We start from the raw sequence: 14,330 nt of genomic DNA, 5'->3' as shown, positions 1-14,330 counted from the left end.
TTCTAACATAAAGAGTGGCCAAGAAATCATGTTGTCTTATTAAGAGAAACTTTTCTGAAAGAAACAGACAAAATCAGTTTAGGAATAGAACATGCTTATCCTTTCTTGTGTTCATAGACTAAAGTAAGCAGACTTTTTCCTCCCAAAATTAGCAAGACGGCCCAACCTACTTCAGAGGAGGGCTGTTGTTCATTCATTAATTTATTCAGTCATTTGTGGATAAAGCACTTATTAAACCTGCATTACAGAATCTGAGATTTTAACACTGAGATTTAACACTGAGATTGAGTTCCTTAAAGTGTCCTGTGGCTTGTGTTAAATATCCGGGGGTTGATTAATCACTCCATTATTTACTCCTGCCTAAACCCATGACCTTTCTTTATGACCTTAGAATAGTCTCCCACACTCACTGAGTCCATCCTTGTGGTTTCTTTTGGCCAAAGGGATAAGCATAAATATAAAACAAACAGAGGTTTGAGAAGGCTAGTGGGATTAGACTTGCTCATTCTTTTTTTCCCCAATTTTATTGAGGGAAACTCAACAAATTATACTTGTATATATTTAAATTATGCTACATGATGATTTGTTATGCATATACATTATGGAATGGTCAAGATAATCAAGATAATCAAGACATCCATCATTTTACATAGTTAACTCATGTGTGAGGTAAGAATGTTTAAGACCAACTCTCAACAACTTCCAAGTATACAAACCATATTACTAACTATAGCCAACATACTGCACATTAGACAGACAGAACTTATTCTTCTCACACTGAAAGTCTGTGCTCTTTGATTTTCCCTTTCTCCTAGCTCCTGACAACCATCAACCTATCTCTGTTTTTATGAAATTACCTTTAATATATTTTTTTTAGATTCCACAATATGAGTGATAGCATGTAGCATTTGTCTTTCTCTATATGGCTCATTTCATTTATCATAATACCCTCCAGGTTCATTTGTGTTGCTTCAAATGACAGGATTTTCTTCTTATGTTTTTTATAGTATTCCATTATATATTCTTAGCTATTGTGAATAATGGAAGTACATATATCTCTTTGATATCCTTTTCCCCTGCTTTGGATATATGTCAGGAAGTGGGATTGCTAGACCATGAGGTAGTTCTCTTTTTAATTTTATGAGAAACTTCTATATTCTTTTTAATAATAGTTGTACCAATTTACACTACCACCAACAGTAAATAAGGGTTTCCCTTTTACCATATCCTCATCAAAATTTGTTATCTCTTGTTTTCTTGATAATAGCTATCCTAACAGGTGTGAGGTGATTTTAGTTTTAATTTGCATTTCTATAATGGTTATTGAGGACCCATTATGTGTTTATTGGCCATTTATATGTCTTCTTTGAAAAAATTTCTATTCAGCTTCTTTGTCCATTTTTAGTTTGATCATTTGCTTTTTTTCTAATTGAGTTGTAGAAGAACATTCTATGCTTTTGATATTAGCTTAGCAGGTATATAGTTTGCAGATTTTTGTTCCCATTTTGTAGGTTTCATTTCCAATTTATTAATTGTTTCCTTTGCTTGATGTAGTCACTTGTTTATTTCAGCTGTTGTTGCTGTGCTTCTGTTGTCTTCTCCAAGAAATCAAAATTTAACCAAGGAGGTAAATGACCTAAAAACTGAAAACTTTAAGATGTTGATAAAGGAAATTGAAAAATATGCAAATAAACGGAAAAATAACCCACATTCTTTGATTGGAAGAATTAAGATTATGAAAAATGTACTACTCAAAGTGATATACAGATGAGAGTCAATGCAATCTCTATTACAACCCCAAGGGAATTTTCATATAAGCACAACAAAACTATCCTAGAATTTGTATGAAACTACAAAAGGTTCCAAATAGCCAAAGCACTTTTGAGAAAAAAGAACAAATCTGGAGGCATCACATTTTCTGATTTCAAAGTATATTACAAAGTGATGATAATTAAAACAGTGTGGTACTAGAATTTTAAAAAGCCACATAGAATAGAGGACCTAAAAATAAACCTGTGCATATATGGTCAATTGATTTTTGACAGGACACACACAAAGGGGAAAGGATAGTCTCTTCAATAAATTGTGTTGGGAAAATGGATATCCACATGCAAACTAATGAAACTGGACTCTTTTCTTACACCACTCACAAAAATTAACGTGAAATGAATTAAAGACTTGAATTTAAGTCCTGAAACCATAAAACTCCTAGAAAAAAATATAGGAAAAAGTCTTCTTGGCATGGGACTTGCTTATTCTTGCATTCTGTCATCAGCAAGAGAACATGCCTGCCCTTCTGCTGGATGGTGAGAGGCATGTAAAATAGACATGTCGCTCCAGGCATCCATGCTGAGAAGATCCTAGACAAATCAATAGCCAGCCTTCCCCTGGATATGCAAGAATGATCTGCCAAGATCAGAACTACTCAACTGATCCACAGATCTTTGCATATGCACAAGTGAATAAAATAAGATCAGTCGTGTCTTGTCCTGTTAAAAATATGTCATACCATCCAATTTCTCATGCATGGAATACTGGCATACCTTGGAGATATTGTAAGTTTGATTCTGGACCACTACAATAAAGCAAATATCACAATAAAAAGACTCATATGAATCTTTTGATTTCCAGTGCATATAAAAGTTATGTTCACACTTTATTGTAGTCTATTAAGCATGCAATGGCATTGCATCAAGAAACATAAGGTACATGCCTTAATTAAAAATATATATATAGCTAAAACAACTCTAACCATCATCTGAGCCTTCAGTATGTTGTAACTGTATGTTACAGTATGTATGTATAGTAGTAACATCAGTATGTATAGTAGTAACATCAGTATGTATGTAGTAGCATCAAAGAATACTGATCACAGATCACCTTAACAAATATAATAATGGTGAAACAGTTTTAAATATTGCAATATTAGGGCCCACTTGAATCCATTACCATCTGATCTTAATTTGACTAATTACATCTATAGAGATTCTATTTCCAAACAAGATCACATTCTGAAATACTGGTGGACATGAGTTTTGGGGGCCACTGTTCAACCCAGGGCAGACAACAAAATCAAGACAACATACAGCCATCTTTCTGTCTTGTCTAGAAATAGCAAGGAAGCCAGTCAATATTTCTTAAGTGCCCTGAATTTCCTGAAGCATAACTTATTAGATGGGAGAGCCAAGGGTAGTGTTGTTGGATATAAAACTTGCCCCTAGTTTGCTTTCTGTCTTTGTTGTCTTTTTCCCTTCTCCCATTAAAATTTAATATTGTGGGAAACATCATTCAATTTTTAAGTTGATGGGAAAAAAAACAAAAACATATTTAGCAAAAGATAGATATTTGCTGCTTATTATATCTCAAAATAACAGCCAAAGCAAAGTTTTAGTGAGAACACATGTAACAGATGCTTTACTCATTTCTTCAATTCATCATGTTATATTAATTTTATTATCAAAGAATTTGCCAGATTATGGAGAGAAGAGAGATAGAGGAAATACTGGACTAAAAGAGCTAACTTAAAAGATGAAAAAATCTTTTCATATGTGTATATATATATATATATATATATATATATATATATATTCCTCTGTGCCTCAGCAGTAAAAGAATCCACCTGCAATGCAGGAGACATGGGAGACATAGGTTTGATCCCTGAGTCAAGTTTGATCCCTGAGTCAGGAAGATCCCTTGTGGTAGGAAAGGGGAACCCACTCCAGTATTCTTACTGGGAAAATCCTATGGACAGAGGAGCCTGGTGGGCTACAGTCCATGGAGTCACAAAGAGTTGGACATGACTGAGGAACTGAGCATGCATGCATATATATGTGTGTGTATATCTATATATGCACATGTAAATACACACACACACACACACACACACACACACTATTTGGTTATTTGATAGAAAGTAATATGTACCAAATATGCCTGCTTCCATTCCACCTTGTCCAGAAATTGAGTCCTGAGTTAGATGCTCAGATTCACCACTGTATGACCATGATTTATTAACCTTTCTAGATATCTGAAATGGGGATAACTATATTTCTAGTCATCTCTCAAACACGGTGGGAGGATTAAATATGATAATGGAAATGAAAGGACTTTAAATTGTAAAAGAAAAATAGTATCATGAATACAAAAAATTCTATTTATTTTTTTCACTTGAAGACAAAATGAATATTCTTGGCAAAGTCTAAGATTTATCTTCTCCTCCAGCTCTGTTACAGGAGCAGTCACTATTTATTGAGCAGTTGCTACAAACACTCTGTGAGTTGCTTTCTATAAATTATTCCTGATGCTCAAATGACTCTGAAAATAGACTTCATTATCCCTATTTGATAGAAAAGTAGTTGAAGAGGAAAATGGCTGAATTCTATGTGGTCACTAAAACGTGAGCCTCAAAGTCACACAACTTGCAAATGGCAGGGCCAGGGTTCTCTACCAAAGTTAAGTTAGTTTTCCTTTCTTTCCCCACCACTAAGATTCTCCTGGGATTTTTCATACACGCACACCGACACACATACACGCACACACAAACACTCATCTGCATTGCCCTTTCTCTCTCTCATACTATGGGTGTTGAGCAAATTAGGCATTTGGCTTTAAAAAAATCAATCTCAACCATTATTAGATGGCACTCAGGCTTAATCAAAAAGAATTGCTTGGGGATTCCCTGGTGGTCCAGTGGTTGAGAGTCTGCCTGCCAGTGCAGGGGACACAGGTTCAATCCCTGGTCAGGGAAGATTCCACATGCCACAGAGCAATTAAGCCTGTGAGCCACAATTACTGAAGCCCGCTTGCCTAGAGTTTGTGCTCCTAAACAAGAGAAGCCACTGCAATGAGAAGCCTAAGTACTGCTACAAACAGTGACCCCCGCTCAGTGCAACTAGAGAAAGTCTTTGCAGCAATGGAGATCCAGTGCAGTCAAAAATAAAGAAATAAATTTAAAAAAAAATAATTTTTTGAAAGAATATTTTCATTTTTATCTGGTTATTAGTGGGCTCTTAGTTTCCGTGCCTCTGTGCAGATGGGAATTAAAATGAACCAACAGTATTCTCTGTGCAGTTTTGCAGATCTAAGTGCAACCATTTTCCCACTTAATCTTCTGCTTAGGGCTGATGTTCTGTGATAGTAAACCAGGGTTTTCCACTTGCTTCTCTGTTCCAGTCCAACTGAGAGCAAGACCACTGAGGAACAACTTGAACCCTGCCAAGTTCACCTGTCACTCCTCTGTCGAGAATGAAGTGTGGCGATCTAAGTCCGCAAAGAAGATGGAGTTCAGAAAGATAGCACTGATTTATAACTACTTTTTAGACTTTCCTTTAAATTAGTCTGTTTTGCTAATGTTTCATAATATATATAATTTATTAGCACAGTTATAGACATATTGGAAGTTATAGACATATTGGAAGTGGGTACTCAAAAATATTTTACTGATAGGGGATATGATTTAAAAAAAAAGTTTGGAAACCAGAACAATTGAGACATTTAGCCCATCATTGGCTTGTTTCTGAGTTTTTAGAATCCCTGGTATGGTTTTCTTCATAGCCGCTGTGAGGGCAATAGTTCTTTGAGGAAGTATGATGAGAGTAACAATAACATTTCATTTTTTCCCAACTGACCACATCTCAGGATTTACCCATGAAACTGAACTATTGTCTTGTGTTAAACATCCCGTTCTTCATGGCTCACCCCAGCTGCAACTGTGCAAGTAAGTGTATCTAAATGATAGGAAGAACTGATAACCATCAAAAAGCAGCTCAGCTTTAACTCTCCTGCAGCAACCAGAATCACAGTGCAGAATCCCAGAAGCCCGGAGCCCGATAATAACCAGATAACACCGAAAAATTCACTCAAGCAATTATTTTTGATTAAGTTTATATGGTACCTAATAAAGATTGAGATGAATTTATTTAAACCAAATGACTAATTTTTAATGCTCACTTTTCTAGTTAGTGACCATTGTGACTCCTCTTGTGACCCTAAGTCACCTTGGATTCACCTTAATTTCCTAAACAGGCATGCATATTCTGTTCATTATGCAGGAACCTCATTTTGCAGTGGTGAGCACTGTCTCACCTCCTCTTGACTTTTGTTAATCTGACAGCCACACAGTCCTGTCTTGGGGAATATTGCAACGCATCTCCAATTCAATAGCATTTCTGTGGTCGAGGGGCTTTATGTAATTACAGAAGTTCTGTAGTTGATTTGAATGTTATATCCCTGTTGTGGAATTATGTTTGGACTTTATCCTAAAGGACTGGGAAGGGATTGTGTTTGTTTTGTTTGAACATTTCTTATCACAGAACTATGCTGGAGACAAGCCCCAATGACACAAACATTCAAACAGCACCTTCAGATGTAATATTGATTTATAAAACAACAGTGCACAGCTGCCAAGCTCTTCTCTCGAATACAGAAGGTCTTCAATTCCCAACAAATTACTGGCATTTCTACCAATTTACAAATTAGTGTTTCCTCGAATATCACAGAGTTCTTAATATTCCGGTCACCTTCTTCTCTAGCCTTCCTTCTTGAAATCTGTGTGTGGGGAGGAGGGGGGAGGGAGAAAGTGGAGCATTTGTAAAATTGGAGTTAAAAAAATCTAGATCAACTTTTATCCTTAGGCAAATTATGCACAGAGTTAAATTAAACCACTATATGTACTTGTAGATGGAAGAATCAGAGGTGGAGGAGGGGTCAGAGACACCGAGATCAAAGTTTCTGTTCTTTGAACAAAATCTCTTTGAAAAGCCCCCATGCCACCTATTCTGCTTGTTAATGTTTTGACTGGGAGTGTCTAGTGGTGTCATCAGCAGCAGAATATTTTTAATACCATATATATATTTTTAAAAATTTTCTGTGTGCAGCTAGTTTTACTTAGCAAAGCACCAGATCCTTTGCCAGCTCTGTTACATGTCTCTTAAGGGAATATTTTTGTTAATTGCAAATATTTGATTGACAAACATAGGATGCAATTAGTAGTCAGGCACAGTAGGAATGTGCAGTGAACTGGATCCCTGAACCAAAGGATCTCAACTCTCTCAGCTTGATCTGAAATCGACTAGAGCATTTCAGCCATATGTTTGCCTCAAACTTCTTTTCTATGAATGCTGCTCATTTACCCAAACTAGTTTCTTTTCAGGTTGGTTCACCAAGGGAGCTAATTCCTCTATGATCAAGTCAAATTAAAAATTCTTCAGTTTTCAGTCTAGTGAGGCTATTTGACCATGGCAATAACAATTAATGTGGACAAGATTATAAACACATGTTGTTTCCTTCCAAAGCACCAGGTAAAAAAAATTATTTTGAACCTCTTTTGAATTCAGATGTTTTCTTTGTAGTAACTGTTTAAAACAACCTGGCACCATCTGATTATCTTTATCAATTACATTTTGTTTCTACATACCCACAGCAAGATAAGATTTCTGTTCTATCTTACTGCATTATGTGAAATAGATTTCTGTTTTAAAAATATACCAGTCATTTTTAAAGATTTTCTTTATGTAACAAGTTAGCTGGAATACTAGAGTCTGATATTATCAAATATGCTGTAACTCCCTCTTCCGAGGAGAATGAATTAAAACTCACAGAATTGGGGGGGAGGAGAGAACCTCAAAGCCTTAAATACTGGCCTTAAAAGTCTTAAGAGAACTCGAGCTGTTTTCCTGCTTATACAGTATAAAAAGCATAAAGTTGAAAAACTGAAAAAAATTATTAAGTCAAACTGGCTTTCTGGCACTAAAACAACCAGATGTCAATTTTTTTTTCACCAATTGATGCAATTCACGTTATTTGGGAGGAAGAGATATACAATGTGAATTGCTCTCTCTAAACGATAAGCAAATAGATATCAACATTGTGGATAAAGAGATAAGAAATCTCTCAAGGCAGTAGGACAGCGTACTGAATGCTTAGGAACATCTTGCAAGCACGAGGCAAATGATGTGGGGCCTTCAATGAAGATGGGGAACCTGAAACCCAGGGAGATTTTAAATTAGTTCAAGGACACACTGGCAGTGTTCGGTGATATGGAAATATAGGGCAGGAATCCTGACATGCAGCCCATGAAACTAGAATGCTTGTCAAGTCTGTCAATTATCATGTGCCACATTCCAAATAAAGCCTTAAAGACGGGCATTTTAAGGCTGCAAGTCACTACTGCGGTTCATCTTGACCATCCTTCTTCCTCTAGAAAAGCTGCGATTAATTTTTTAAGAGTAGCTGTCTGCCCCAAACATACAAATAAATGGTGTTCTTTGCACTTAGAATATAAATAAAGCCATGGAAGTGCAAAGCAAGAATCTGGATAAATAAAAAGCAATCTCCTGTTCTCTTGTGCTTCCCTTTTCCCCCTCTTGGAATGATTGTCCCAAGCTTAGTGCCCCGTTAAAAATATTGGGGATGATTCTGGTTTACTGGTTACACAGCAGGCCCACTGGGTGCCTATTATATGCCCTGTTGCTATTAGTCAAGTCAGTGACTAAACTGATCACATCATCCAGACAATTCAGAGTTCCCTGACTCAAGTAAACTCAGTGTTTGTCCGGATGCTACAGATCCTGGAGTCAGACAAACTTAGATGTGGGAGGAATCAGAAAGGAAATCCACCCATGCAACACATGAGGCATCAGAGGGATCTGGAGATTGCTTTGAAAAATTGGGAGTGATTGCCAAATTCTAACTCCAAATGGTTTGGTGGTTATAGCCCCATTGTTCAGGAAGGGCAGGAGAAATGAAGGCAAAGAGGAATCCATTGAAGTGGCTGCACAGGCAGACTTGGCTGATTGGGTGACAATTTATGAAATGGATATTTTGTGAGTAGGGGAGGGGTGGCTGGTAAGGGAAAGGGATGTACACTTTTTAGATTAGAACAGGATTACACCTCAGGTGGTGTGCCCATAACCAGAAGCTTTCTGAAAGAAAATCAGATAAGACTCCTGGTAGGATTGCCACTTTGGTAAGGCGCTATTTACCTCTGTCCTAGCTCCAGGGAAGACCTCTTGCCCTCAGAGAACCAGGTCTTTGCAAAGTTTTCTCATTTCTCCCAGTTAGCAGTTTATTTGCAGATGTCCTGGTCTCTACAGGAGTTTTACGTGCAGGGACCCTTCTCTTTCTTTACAAACATCTATTTCTTAGCTGGGGCTCTCTGCCACTCTACCAGAGCTTCTCAGATTTAAGCCTATATCAGAATCACCTTCAAGGCCTGTTTACATGTAGATCACTGGGCCTTGCCTGCCTCCCTGACCCCTGCTGAACTTCCAGTTCAGGAGGCTTGGGGTGGGGGCCTAGAATTTTCATTCTCAACAAGTTCACAGAGGCTCTGATGCTGCTAGTCCAGGGACCACACTTTGAGAACCACTGCTCTCTACAGAAAAGCAACGTTCCATGTATGTTATTGACAAAAATATTCTTAACTTCAGCTGCATAGAAATAGATCACAAGAGTTAGAGAATTAAATAGCTCCTAGCATATACTGACTGCTCAATAAATACCTTTGATTCATTGTGTTGAGGCGTCACGTTACCTTGTATTTACCTGTATCAGTCCCAAACCACAATGTATGGATTTGAACAGGTTTCAAAACATTTTTCTTTTGACCATAACCAGGCTGGATTCAGAATTCTCAGGTGGCACTAGTGGTAAAGTACTTGCCTGCCATGTGGGAGATGTGGGTTCAGTCCTTGAGTTGGGAAGATCCCCTGGAGAAGGAAATGGCAACGCACTCCAGTATTCTTGCCTAGAGAATCCCAGGGACAGAGTAGCCTCGTGGGCTACAGTCCATGGGGTCGTAAAGATTCAGACATGACTGAGGGCTAACACACACACAGGATAGATTCAAGTTCCATATGTGGCATTTTCTATCTTTGTGAAATCGGTCAACTTTTTCATTATCATTATCATTTTTAAAGTTTAGCTTCCTCAGCAATAAAGTTGGAGGAAATGAGAATATTGTGAGGATTAGATATAATAACTACTATTGCAGTTTTTCTGAGCATTGTGACAGAAGACAAAAATATTCCTTTTAATAATTTAACTATTCGTGAAAATAATTTTTCTGTAAGTAACAGAAACCAGTAGGAGGCATTCTTTAAAATATGAAGCACATATTAAATTATGACTCAATATCCAATTCTCTAAGTGCAGAAAATCTACATACAGCCTGTATACCAGTGTGAGTCCAGCGTGGGAAAGAGCATAGAAATTCTCGGTACTAAAAATTTTTTTATTAGAACACTTGAAGTAATTAATCAGTTTGTTTTAATTTATGAGGAATCACTAAATGGTTTAATGGGCTAGCACATAACGAATAAATAATGGAAAACCTTCAAAACTAGAGCACTAAGTGGCCCAGATGTTCATCAGCTGTTGAGAAGCATTCACACCTGTGGCTTGGTATTAAAAAGCAAAGACTATTTCATGTACCTTGTTAGTTTTCTTTCAGAAATATTTTTTTAAACTTTGAAAAGCCAAAGTATAAAAAATCAAAACAGATTTATGGTAGGTTTTACATTTTTTTTTATTCTTTGGGTCAGATGTTTATACCTGTGGCTCTTAATATAAATATAAAAAAGGGACTCATTTTCTAAATGAGTTCTTATCATTGAATGAAATTGGAAGTATAAGTAGATCCCTTAATTGTAAATAAAATATATTAATTATGTATTTATTTACTTTATTTTAAAAATATATACTTGTGGTTCTTACTATTCCAAGCATTATATAAAGTGTTTTATAAATATGAACTCATTTAATTGTCAAAATAAATCTATCTATATATATATATATATATATAAATTTCATCTCCGTTGAACAGTTGAGGAAAGTACAGCACCAACAAATTAAGAAAACTGCCCAAAGTCACATAGCTAGTAAATTTGGTAGCAAAGATTCAAAACCACGCAATCTGGTTTTGAGTCCCTGCTCACAGAGCACTACCTTCCAGTCACCCCCCATGTGATCAACACCGTGCTGGTTGATACAGAGAGTAAGTGATTCTGCCTTCATAGAATTTACAACCTCACTGGGATTAAGAATGCTGCAAGAATTCATTAAGTGACAAGTGCCAAATTTATGGTGTATAGATAGAGGCCACAAACTGGGGAATCATAGATCATACATGGCTTGTGGATATGCTTTATTTGGCTCATATAATATTTTGAAATTTTTGAAATAATGGTTTAAAATGGAAAAATTTATATTAATATTCCAGATTTTCAGCTGTTAAAAAAAAAAACAGTTTAGAAGTACTGAGCCCAAATTCTTTCATCAACAATCATGTGGTGCTAAATTCTCTTCTGTTTGCTTTGGTACCTGGCAGCCATTCACATAAGACATCCACACATGTGCATTTTTATCAGATGTACATCACCCACTGATGTTGCTCGCTTAGCCCCTAAGTTGACCCCCATATATATGGAGAGAGTATATGTCCTGAGAAAGGGGTATGAAGAGCCCTGGGGTATTTGTGAAATCCCTGTGAAACAAAATGTTATCTGTCCTGAATTTCAAAAGAGGAAGGCAGGTGCTTGTAACAAGACTGTGGTGAGCCATCTGATTCTTTCTGATACCTAGAGTGTATGCACACAAAATAACTCTTCTAAATTCAACCAAATATTGAGTCGACATTACAGTTTCTGACACCCATTTTTGTGATGAATACCATTTAACTAGAATGAAAATATTCTTGCTGGAGCAGTGAATATTGTTTCTTCATTGAAGTATAGTTAATCTCACTTCTCTTAACTAGGAATAAAGCTCCTTCTAAAATACACACTTCAGCAGAAGATCTAAATAGACATTTCTCCAAAGAAGGTATACAGATAGCCAACAGGCATATGAAAAGATGCTCAACATCATTAATTGTTAGAGAAAGGCAAATCAAAACCACAATGAGCTACTACCTTGCACCAATCAGAATGGCCATCATTAAAAAGTCTACAAATAAATTCTGGAGAGGTTGTGGAGAAAAGGAAACCCTGTTCCCTTTGGTGGGAATACTGTTGGTGGGAATGTGAGTTGATGGAGAACTGTACGAAGGTTCCTTAAAAAACTAGAAATAGAACTACCATGTAATCCAGCAATAGCCCTCCTGGGCATATATCTAGAAAATACTTGAAAAGACACATGAACCCTAATGTTCACAACAGTATTATTTACAATAGCCAAGACAGGGAAGCAAACTAAGTGTCCATTTACAGATGAATGGATAAAGATGTGGGACATATATACAATGGCATATTATTCAACCATAAAAAGAAAGAGTGCCATTTGCAGCAATATTGGTGGACCTAGTGATTATCATAGTAAGTGAAGTAAGTCAGACAGGAAAAGACAAATATCATGCAATACCACTTATATGTGGAATAAAAAAGATGATACAAACGACCTTACAAATCAGAAATAGTCTCACAGACAGACAAAGCAAATGTATGGTTACCAAGGGGGAAGGCAGGGAAGGGATTAATTAGGAGTTTGAGATTAAAACATGCACATGAATATATATAAATAGATAAATAATAAGGACCTACTGTATAGCACAGGGAACTATACACAATATCTTGCAATAACTTATAATGGAAAAGTATATGTATATATATATTTTTATAAATATAAAACTGAATCACTTTGCTGTATCCCTGAAAATAGCACAGCATTGAAAATCAACTATGTTTCAATAAAAATTAAGAAAATATAATACACACTATGGGAAGACAGGAATCTATCTGTTCTGATCAGTACAATGTTTCTAGAACCTAATACTGTGCCTGGAATTCAATAAAAGAGAGAGAGAAAAACCACAGCATCTGATGGATCATTTCCCTCAAAGCCTTCTCCCTCACTGCTGAGTGTGAGTAATAATGACTGTTGACTACATTCAAGAATAGTACAAGAATTTATCAGGAATTGCAAGACTGTATAAACTCCTTCCATGTTAATAAAGGTTAAATTTGTAACTTGTTTTAAAAATCAAGCAGAACCACTATTTCTCAAGTTGTGGTCCCTAGAATGCCCACATTCAGATGGAGCACTTGCTGGAAATGTAGACTTCCATCACCCACTCCAGATCTAATGGCGCAGAGAAACTGTCATTCATGCATGCCGAGTAAGTTCTTTACACACTAGACTCTGCAGATCGAATGTTTATAGACCTACTATTCAGTAATGGAGAGGACTTAGCAGCCTGTTTTAAACCTAAAATCACAAGATTCACATAGTCCAGTTCAATTTTTTTGAAGTGGAAATCATACAATGGGTTTTGAATAGATGTTAAATCAGTCTGTCACTTCCTGATTAAGCTGTTTTTACCTGGCTGGTAAGTGCTTTGTTTTATAGGCATAGGTGCTACTATTTATTACCCAAGTGTCATTAACACTCTTCAGATCCAGGGCTACTGAATTGGTTGCTTTAGTTACTCATTTGTTATTTAAATTACTTTTATTTAACTAGGATGCAGACTTTGCTACAGAAGCTGCAAATTTGTGTTTTGTTTGGCTGATTCTAATGGCTTAAAAATAAATTTGCATGCCTTTGTGGGCATGACCTGCAGAGTTTGGCCAAAGATTCCATCACTTCCCATTATATTTCAGCAGGCTCTTTCCACACATAGGCATAACTCTACTCAACACAGCATCCTAAATCTAACCTCCACTTTACTACTGCTCTACGTCATCATTATTATCTCTCACCTAAATGATTGTTATAATCTAATTATTGGTCTTTCTGTTTCCCTCTTGCCACCTTAACTCTATATTCCTCATAAAACGGACAGATGATCCTGTAAAAAGAGTTCATCAGCCTCTCATAGCTTCATGTCTCGCTGGAATAAAACCTAATATTCTTATCACAGGATTCACTAATGCAATGGTGTGAAATATGTATAGCTCTCCATTTACTGGATACACGGTAAAACCATGACTCCTTCCCACCAAAGTTTCTTCTTTCTACCTCCACCATCACTGAGTGTCAACTAATCTGGCCAATGAGTTGTTTGAGGAAGTAATGTGTCACTTCTACTCTGGGACATTAATTGCTAATAGGAGACCCTTCAGAGATTTTTTTTCCCCCTGCCACCATGATCAGTAATGCTCCTGATAGTGGCTCTTCTGTCCCACTGGTTCTCAGGACAAGGCTGACCTGCTGCAGAACCTCTAACATAATTGAAAGAGATGTGGTGTGAGCCAGAAATAAACCTTAGATGTCTTCAGCCCTAGATACTTGGGGATTGCTTGTTATCACAGCATGATCCTGCACAACCTGACTGTTAGTCTGACTCTTACCTAGGAGGTCCTAAATGACCTCACTAGCACCTACATCTCTGACCT

Source organism: Muntiacus reevesi, chromosome 3 (genome assembly GCF_963930625.1).
Source record: "Muntiacus reevesi chromosome 3, mMunRee1.1, whole genome shotgun sequence".
In the NCBI taxonomy this organism is placed as follows: Eukaryota; Metazoa; Chordata; class Mammalia; order Artiodactyla; family Cervidae; genus Muntiacus; species Muntiacus reevesi.
This window is presented reverse-complemented; position numbering follows the sequence as displayed.